This window comes from Crinia signifera, chromosome 11, assembly GCF_055691185.1.
Source record: "Crinia signifera chromosome 11, ASM5569118v1, whole genome shotgun sequence".
Classification (NCBI taxonomy): Eukaryota; Metazoa; Chordata; class Amphibia; order Anura; family Myobatrachidae; genus Crinia; species Crinia signifera.
Window position 1 is genome coordinate 98283966 of NC_139227.1, and position 10119 is coordinate 98294084.

Sequence of the window (10119 nt, forward strand, 5' to 3'; positions counted from 1 at the left end):
AAGGCAACTTCCTTGAAACTTTTAGTACTCTCATACAAGAAGATGTCAGGAATATACAGTATACCGGCACTAAATATAATCTGACTAAAAAAGAGAGAGATTCCCTTAAAGCACTCAAGGATAACGAAAATATTATTATTAAACCTGCGGACAAAGGCGGGGGAATTGTCCTCATGGACAAAGATTGGTATACCAGGGAGGTACTATCACAGATTGAAGATAGGACCACATATCAAAAGTTAAGAGTAGACCCCACCGAGAGCATATCCAAGAAACTGACCACTTTATTGGATAAATTTAAACAACGTGGTGTCCTGGATGATAATACTTATAAATTTTTGCTTAATGAGGAACCTTCCATCCCGGTTATATATCTACTCCCTAAGGTTCACAAAAGTACCACCCATCCACCTGGCCGACCAATTGTGTCAGGTACTAACTCTATAACAGCCAATCTATCGGAGTACATTGACTTTCATCTTCAACCCCTTGTCCTTACCAATCCTTCCCATCTCAGGGACACCAAGAATCTCCTTAATGTCCTCTCAACTACACCATTTGAAGAGAATTTAATTATGGTGACTGCGGATGTCAAATCCCTATACACTGTCATTCGACACCAAGATGGCATTACTGCAATAAAAAAATACTTACAGGACAGTGCCATGGATAGCCACCTCCAGGATTTTATCATTGAAAGTGTTGATTTTATACTTAATAACAATTACTTTTTATTTGAAGATTGTTTTTACCTTTTCAAAAGACCGGTACCGCAATGGGCACCAGATTCGCCCCAAGCTATGCCAATATTTTTATGGGGCATTGGGAAAAGGAGAATATATGGACCAACAATCCATATGGGGCGAATCTGGTGTCCTGGAAAAGATACATTGACGATATCGTGTTTTTATGGAAAAGCAATGAAGCAGACCTCAAGGAGTTCTGTAAACATCTCAATCTTAATAATAGAAATATCGAACTCACTTTTAATATTAGCGCCAGCACCATTGATTTTTTAGATGTAACCATTTATGTTGAAAACGGGAATTTTAAAACCAAAACTTTTACTAAGCCCACTGATTGCCAGGCCTATATCCAAAGGGACAGTTGCCACCACACCCAATGGTTGGATGCCATACCGGGGGGTCAGTTTAAACGCGTGAGACGCAATTGCAGCGATGATGGGGTCTATAATGAACAGTCTATCAAGATGTCCCACAAATTTAGAAAGAGTGGTTATGACACAACAACCATCAAAGAGAAATTAGCTGCTACCAATCTAATCAACAGGACTGACCTCCTTACTGACAAAACCGTACCACCTAGTCAGAATGATGATCACAAATGGGCCTTCATCACCAATTTCAACGCCCAACACAAAAAAGTTGAACGCTCCTTCAGAAAACATTGGAGCATCCTTCAGAAAGACCCCGTACTGGGTGCCCATCTCCCCACTCATCCTAAATTTATTTATAGGAAAGCACCTAACATCAGCAACAAACTAGTTCGCAGTGCTCTCATTACCACAAAAACCCCTGGGAACATCGCAACAAAAGGTTTCCACAGGTGTGGTAACTGTAAGGGATGTAGAACTGTTGATTATGGGGGTATCACCAAATACACCGAATTGACCATCAATGATACCTTACATAAAATTGGGGAGTTCATGACTTGCAACAGCAAGAATATCATATATGCAATTGAATGCTCATGTCACCTTTTTTTATATAGGGCGCACTTCTAGGCCATTTAAGGTCAGACTGGCGGAGCATCTCAATAATATCACCAAGGGCTTAGAATCACATTCCCTTTCTCAGCACTTTAAATTGAAACATGGTTCATCATCAACACAACATATTCTTCGATTTTTAGGCATTAAACAAATGTATAGCAATGTACGGACTAAAAACCTGGCCACAAGATTGGCACAGGAAGAAATGAAATGTATTTATAATTTTAACACATTAAAACCGGGTGGTCTTAACCTCGATTTCGAGGTTAAATGGTTTTTATAACATTTCTTCTTTTTTCCGCTCTATTTTTTACTGCTACATTTTAATGCCTTGTATGTAATGATTTGTTTTTATTGATATCCTGGTTTTATTATTTATTCCTATATGTACTATCTCATATGCACTTATGCGCTTTATATATATTGCACCTTACTGGCTACTTTTGCACATTAGAATGTAATTAACATTCTATTGTTTTTCTCATCTAGCACTTTGATGAGATTGATCTGACGCTGAAAAGAGCCATATCCCCACACTTCCGCCACACTTCACCGGAAGTGGGGAAGCGTATCCACTGTTGAGACTAAACAACAACGAGCGGAACTTCCAAAAGCAGCATTGCATTTCCGCGGACTTCAGAATGGAGCACACCTCTGAGCCTCCAGGCAGAAGAAGTTTCTGTGGAACGCACGAGTGTGCGAGATGCGCTCCGTTTGACCGGAAGTCGTCATCGGCTTACCGGAAGTTACATACACGCAACATTCACTCGTTTTTTACTGGACATTGGGGACTTCACTCTGATCCCTGGACATAGGGATTGGACGGGAGGGGTATTTAAGGGTATAGTGGAGAGTCCAAACACTATCTCCTTGAGAAAGACTGCATAAGCAGTCGAAAACGCGTTTGGAGTTATTTGGACCAAATCGTGGAGGATCTTCTTTGAAGGACCTGGCATTTACCGAGCCTTACCTGGAAGGGAACGTGGGTTGTCTTTTCCCCTGGACTTGCCCTGTATACCTTGATCTATTTGAGAACTCTGATTTATTTCTTTGTTCTCCACCTGAGACGGTAACATGCCATTTGGTTTCTTTGTCCTCCATTTTGATGTTATTTTATATAAATAAATGATTTTACACTATACCTCCCCATTATCTTTATTTTGGGTCACCATTGCTTGAGACGGACGTTTGAAGAACCTACACAGTTCCTTCATTCGGGTCTCCACGCGTGTGATTCAATTGAGCTCAGCCATTCGGAGAAGAGGAGCCCTCTTATACTTTAAGGGGCGTACGGTATTTACACCCTAGCTTTCCCCACTTTTGGAGAAGAGGATCGCTCCTACATATATAGGAACGTGTTAATTGGCGCCAGTGGAGGAGTTATCAATTACTTTCTTTTACGCAATATTTGTTTTTGTGGTTTTAGGGTTACCACACTATTGATACCACCCCTACAAGGCAGCCTATTTAGCGCACAACCACCATCAAATCTCTTCTTTTGCATAGTATGGGGCCCAGAACTGTTATATGTTCTATGCATTATTCCCCATTCTGTGGTACTTAGGATTCCATACAATACACTAGAGTGTGGTATAATATGAACTGGGGCATTGTAATGTGGCACAATATGAAATAGAGGCACAAAAGTGTGGTATAATATGAACTGGGGCATTCTTATGTGGCACAATATGATATAGAGGTACTATAGTGTGGTAAAATATGAACTGGGGCACTGTAATGTTTCAAACTATGAAATAGAGGCACTACAGTGTGGTATAATATGAACTGGGGCACTGTAATGTGGCACAATATGAAATAGAGGCACTACAGTGCGGTATAATATGAACTGGGGTATTCTTATGTGGCACAATATAATATAGAGGTACTATAGTGTGGTCTAATATGAACTGGGGCACTGTAATGTTTCACACTATGGAATAGAGGCACTACAGTGTGGTATAATATGAACTGGGGCACTGTGATGTGGCACAATATGAAATAGAGGCACTACAGTGCGGTATAATATGAACTGGGGTATTGTAATATGACACAATATGAAATAGAGGCACTATAGTGTGGTATAATATGAACTGGGGAACTCTAATGTGCCACAATATGAAGTAGAGGCACTATAGTGTGGTATAATATGAACTGGGGCACTGTAATGTGGCATAATATGAACTGGGGCACTCTAAAGTGGCACAATATGAACTGGGGCCACTTTTTTAAAATGTGAATTCAGAGCACTGTGTGGCATAATGTATAGTGGCAGCTGTAGAATGCGATGTAACACTAGAGCACTACTGTGGGGCATAACACTACCAGCTGTTGCAAAGGGATGCTCCAGAAGAATTTGGAAAGGGGCCCATTCAAAATGTTGCTATGGGCCCACAAAATTTTGTCTACACCCCTGACAGGGACGCCATGTTGTATAAGTACACAGTAGGCAAGGCTAACCACAAGGTACCAGTGTTGTGACGTGAGAGATGCCAGCCTTTCACAAGCATTTTGGGGCATTCTACATAGTGGTTTGCTAGGTTTATTTGTACACAGCATCCGTCATGAAGAAACGTTTTCCATCCGGCCCAGTATCCCTGTATTGCACACAATGCATAGAATATATGAGTCTTTAACCACGCTCATTAATTCTATGGCTTGTCTATGGTGTTTGGACAGAATTTCAGTGGGCTGAAAATATTATCCAAGAAGGAAGAGAAAAATGATGTTTGTAATCAAATTCTGGGCAAAGATTTGCCATTATATCATTAAAGTGCATCAATATGTAATCGTGTTTAGTGCTTCGCAGTCATTTGACACATTCTAAATGGCTCAATGTCAGCTGCTTGCCAAAAAATGTATGTGCCCGGCCTAACTCTGCCATTTCCATAACGGCTTCTGCCTCAGCTAAAACAAAAAATACAAATTTCAGGTGCGCTGCGATCCAAGCGAGTGGATATTACACACAGATGGAAAGCATTTAATGTTTAAATTATGCTGAGGTGCTCAACCAGATTTTTTACACCAGCTTTGAGTGGCAACCAATAAAATAGCTGAAAAGGTGTCAGATACCCACTTTTACTCAAACGGCACCTAGGAGCTTGATCCAAAGTCAGGTCAGGGACTGATTGGTATATAGGGGGCATGAAGGGTCTGTGATAGTGTATAAGGAGCATAAAGGGACTGTTATGGCAAATAAGGGGCATGAGGGTGCCGTCATGGCACATAAGATGCATGAGGGGACTGTGATGGTATGTAAGGTGCAGGAGGGGCTGTGATGGTATGTAAGGTGCAGGAGGGGCTGTGATGGTATGTAAGGTGCAGGAGGGGCTGTGATGGTATGTAAGGTGCAGGAGGGGGCTGTGATGGTATAAAAGGGGGCATGATGGTGCTGTCGGGCACATAAGGTGAATAAAGGGGCTGTAATGATATATTTGAGGCATAAGGGGGTTGTGATGGTATATAAGGTATAAGGGTCATGAGGGGGCTGTGATAGCAAATAAGGGGCATGGAGCTGTCGGGCACATAAGGTGAATAAAGGGGCTGTAATGATATATATGGAAAATAAGGGGGTTGTGATGGTATATAAGGTATAAGGGTCATGAGGGGACTGTGATGGCATATAAGGTGCCTGAGGGGCTGTTGACACTTAAGGCAATTCAGGGAATTGTGAGGGCATATAAGATGTATGAGGCAAAAAGGTTGCATGAGGGGGCTGTGGTGGCAAATAAGGTGCATGAGATTGCTGATATGTTATATAATGTGCATGAGGTAGCTGTGTTTGCATATATCGTGCATGAGGGGGCTGTTGTGGTATATGAGGTGCACAAGGGGGCTGTGATGGCATATAAGGGGCATGAGGGGGTTGTGATGGCATTTAAGGGGTACAAAGGTGCTGTGTTGGCATATAAAGTGCATGAGAAGGAGGGCATGTGAAGTACTGTAAACAAGGAGACTGATCAATAAAACTTTTTTAAAAAGAACTAATAATTTTTTTCTGCATGCACTGTGCTTATTTGGAGTGTAATGTTAAGCTCATGGTTAATTGTGCTTCAAGGAAACATGTGCTTGATGTATAGATAAGTGGGAGGTATAACAGCTAATTGGATGACATAAATCCATTTTCTGTCTTTATCGGAGTGGTAACAATAATATGGTTGTAATCCTACTGCAGTTCTGGCCATGGTTCTTGACCAAACTGTCTTTGTCTCGGAACCTGATAATAAATAGCGTCACCAACACTAGCGCTGAAGCTTAGGCTGGGGGCAGCACAATTCAGGGTGCAAACAGGAACAAGCAGCTGCAAGCACTAGGCGCTGCCAGCTTGTACAGACGACACCATAGTAGGGGACATGCAGCATGGGACCCCTGCCAAAATATCCAGTAGTTCCCAGGCCCTGGTGGAATTGACCCCACAACAAAACCAGGAATGGTCTCTGACACTGCTTAGCCAATCAGAGAGATAATCCAAATGTACAATAAATGACATTCAGACTATCAAGTCATTTGAAAAATCCAGTAGCAATTCACAGATCAATCATCTAATTAGGCCCTGGAGAGACACAGGGCATAGACAAAACCCATGAGGCCAAGTGGTTCTTATCTGTCTGTGCGCCATCTGGTGGCGGCTGCCCTCACCCTTTAACCGTGGCCTGTTCTGCTGCCTTTTCCAGGTGAATCATTCATGCCCAAGTCTGATGCTGAATGAATATAACATCTACAGGTAATCTACATTTTTTTACATAAAATGCGTCCACGTCTACCTGGATCTACAAATCCACAAATACAATACAGTTGTCATGTCTGAGGGGTGACTTTGGAATGAGGCTGGAGTGAAACGGAAGCTGGGTTCTTTAATTAGTTTGGACTGCATATACCCAGTGCTAACAACTGGAAGCAGTGTAGGAGGCCCAATGGCGAGAAATCACTGGAAGACTGGAGGGCTCAGGTAAGTATAATAATTTTCAATTATATTTGGCCCTAGCTGATGCAGACCATCGATGGTTGAGAATATGAAGTGAAGGTAACTATGTCGCTCAAGCTGGTACCACTAACACAGAAGAGTTCCAGCGATGATGACTGTAACCACCGATGGTGGTAATATTGATGATGACTCTCTCAGTGATGGCTGGTAATAGAGATGGTACTGAGGTGCGAGCAGGTAGTAATCGGTAAGCAGAGAAGGCAGGAGGAACGATGATTGATCGATGGTACACAGGAAAAAATTTAACTATAATGGAATTGGTTGAACCAAGGCAATTTCCCAGTCTGGACACTAGAGGGAGTCAGGCTGCAGCGAAGTGGTAAGCTGCAGATGCTGTGGAAAGATGGAGATACTCAGAGGTAACAGGAGACATGATTGCACTGACTGCTTGACTGGGCTAGCTTCAGCATACTGTACATATAGGCAGAGCGTGCAGGAAATTGGCTGTCATGGAGTGAAGTCACAATGACTAGTTCAGGATTGGCTGAAAGGAATCATGTGGGTGAGACCAATATGGCTGCCAGGACGCTGTGATGAACTAGGCCGCAGATGCACCTTAGCGGCACCTGCCAGGATGACATTGTGGAAGATGATGAACGCACACACTTGGCGCCACCTGGACAGTAAAATGCATAGCGCAGACATGGATGACAGTCTCTGAGCACGCCTAGAGAAACACCTAGATTGTAAGTAAGTGTTTCTCAGGCCTTGGATCATGACAACAGTAAACCTTACCTGCGTACTCTCAGGGCAGCCGAGAGGGGGGTACTAATTACCCGGGCCGGGCATGCTGGACCCCCCCCCCCCATTCCCCCTCCGTCCTACAGCATGTGCTCAGCATGAGCATCTCACTCTACTGTAGGTGTGTGCTGCTGCTGGGACCATAACACACACACACACACACACACACACACACCCCCCCTCTTCAACTTTAGAGGTTTTTTCACCCCCTCTAAACATTTTGAGGGCGTGGCCTAAGTGCAGCAGGAAGCCACACCTCCTGCACTTAGGCCACGCCCCAAAATTTTACCGGGGCACGGCATACCTCTCGGCTGCCCTGTGTACTCTCACAGAAAGCACGGGAGGCTCCCGAATCTCCCAGACTCTCAGATATCATATAGGTAAGCTAGTCTAATGGAAGCCCACTGTCACACACATCCAGGGCAGCCGAGAGGGGGGGGGGGGGTACTAATTACCCGGGTCCAGGCTTCCTGGAGGTCTGACCCCTCCCTTCCCCCTCCATCCCTCCCAGGTAGCAACAGCAGCACATACTTCTACAGCATGTGCTGTGCTGACAGCAGGCTCAGCATGAGTGTCTCACTGACAGCATGAGAGGTCATGCTCAGCTTGCTGTCAGCACAGCACATGCTGTAAGTTTGTGCTGCTGCTGAGATTACAGTTTTTAGAGTTTTCTTTCACCCTCCTCTAAACATGTTGGGGGCGTGGCCTAAGTGCGGGAAGTGCCCACACCCCCACACTTAGGCCACACCCCAAAATTTTACCGGGGCCCGGTATTCCTCTCGGGTGCCCTGCACACATCCCAAGTGAAGTGGGCGGTTGAGGTTGTAAGATGACGCATTTTGCATCATTCCACTATCATTGCCCTGCCCCCCACTATACAATTCAGATACCGTTTGTTTCAAACCATTTTAAAACTCTTAAATTGTGACTTCACACTACACTCACATCAGTACAAACTGGTAACACATGATTATATGCTTATAATGCTCACTATTCCGTGACACAGATATCACACATGCGAAAGCAGCATTACAGCAAATAAATAACTAAATTCGCGAGATGAGCTACAGAAAGAATCTATCTGTGACTGTTACACAGAACGCAGAAGTATCAGACCAGAGAAACATGGCGCATGTTGAAATACATTCTGTTCCCTGCTGCATTTACATTGTGAGCACCTAATGCCGCTAAGACTAATTCGGTGACCTATAAAAAAAAATGATCACTGACGTTTGGATTGTAATTTAATATTCGCCTTGAAAGAATGAGGGTCGTGCGTCTGTCTTTTCTGTAAAACAGTCCTTAAGTTGCAGAGACACGGGAAGCCGCGACATTTATCATGATTAGAGTTTACAGCCGAATGGCAGAGGCATATTTATGTATGTACCACCATCGAGCAGTCCCAGTAGTGGCGTTCCGAGCCTGTGTGAGTTGTATTTATGTGCAGCGCCGCTAATCTGTGCTTCAAGCACCGTCCTTGTAAATCTCCTCTTGTCCAACAATCGAATGCACTGATTGTCACCCATGAGATACTTCATAAAGTTATTAAAATAATGAGAGAGGAGAGGGGGGGGGGATTCCCGGTCACCTCTGCTCAGCTCCAACCTATGTCTATTGTGTAGTTTACTAGAATGGGACAGTTACAGGTTTTTCTTGTGGTAAACTTGCAGGAGGGCATGTGCCCACTAGTAAGTTAAAGTTGTCTGAAGGTGTAATATCCTAGGATACTCGTTTATACTACATGTTGAGTTGTCAAATTTTAGCATGTGCCTCCGCAATTTCACTAGAGAGACCTCCTGTCATTGTGGTTAATGTAAAATATGCCAGCTCATTGCACCCATCGTGGGGGGGGGACCAGGAAACCAGCCCAAGCCAGCGAGGGAACCCGAAAAAAACGTGGGGCACTTGGGTGAAACAAGAAAGATTTACAGTTTATTAAAACCAAACATAAACACAACAATACATACATATAATCATTCAATCTAAAACTGAGGTGTCAATAGGACACTGATAATTAACCGCTGGGTATAAGCACTTTTGGATGGACCTTTCCCCTTTATATTGAAACGGGAATATGGAGTGAATATGTATCAGTCCAATTCTTCTTGAAACATAGGGCGTTATTCAATGAGGCTGATTCGCCAGGTTTTTATGGCGATTTTGTGCTGTAAGGCGAATTTCTGACTAAAACGGTGAATCACCCTATTCAATGACCAGATGGCGAATACATTTCAAGGTTTTTTTCGCCATGATTCACCGAGTAGCAATCGCTATCTTTTTATGGTGAAGTGGAATGTGAACTTTTAAAATAAAGTGTTTTGTTTTTTACATTTGGTGTCCAAAAATCAGGAATTTTATTCTGAGGAGGGGCATGCTATTTTTATTCATGTGCTGTAAGCACATGAATATATATTTAATTTAAAAAAAATATATATATATATATATATTATTATTTTTTTACACAGACCAGCCAGCAGGGGGCCGGAGCCGAGCCACTCATTAGATATTCATATATTCACTTCACCCGATCATTACATATGCATGATCGGGTGTAGTGAATATACCCGGTCCCCTGCTGGCACCCCCGGGGGGCAGCCTGTGCTGCCTGGCACCCGGGGAGCCCTCCCCCCCCCCCACAAACATTCTGGGGCAGGCAGGGAGACTT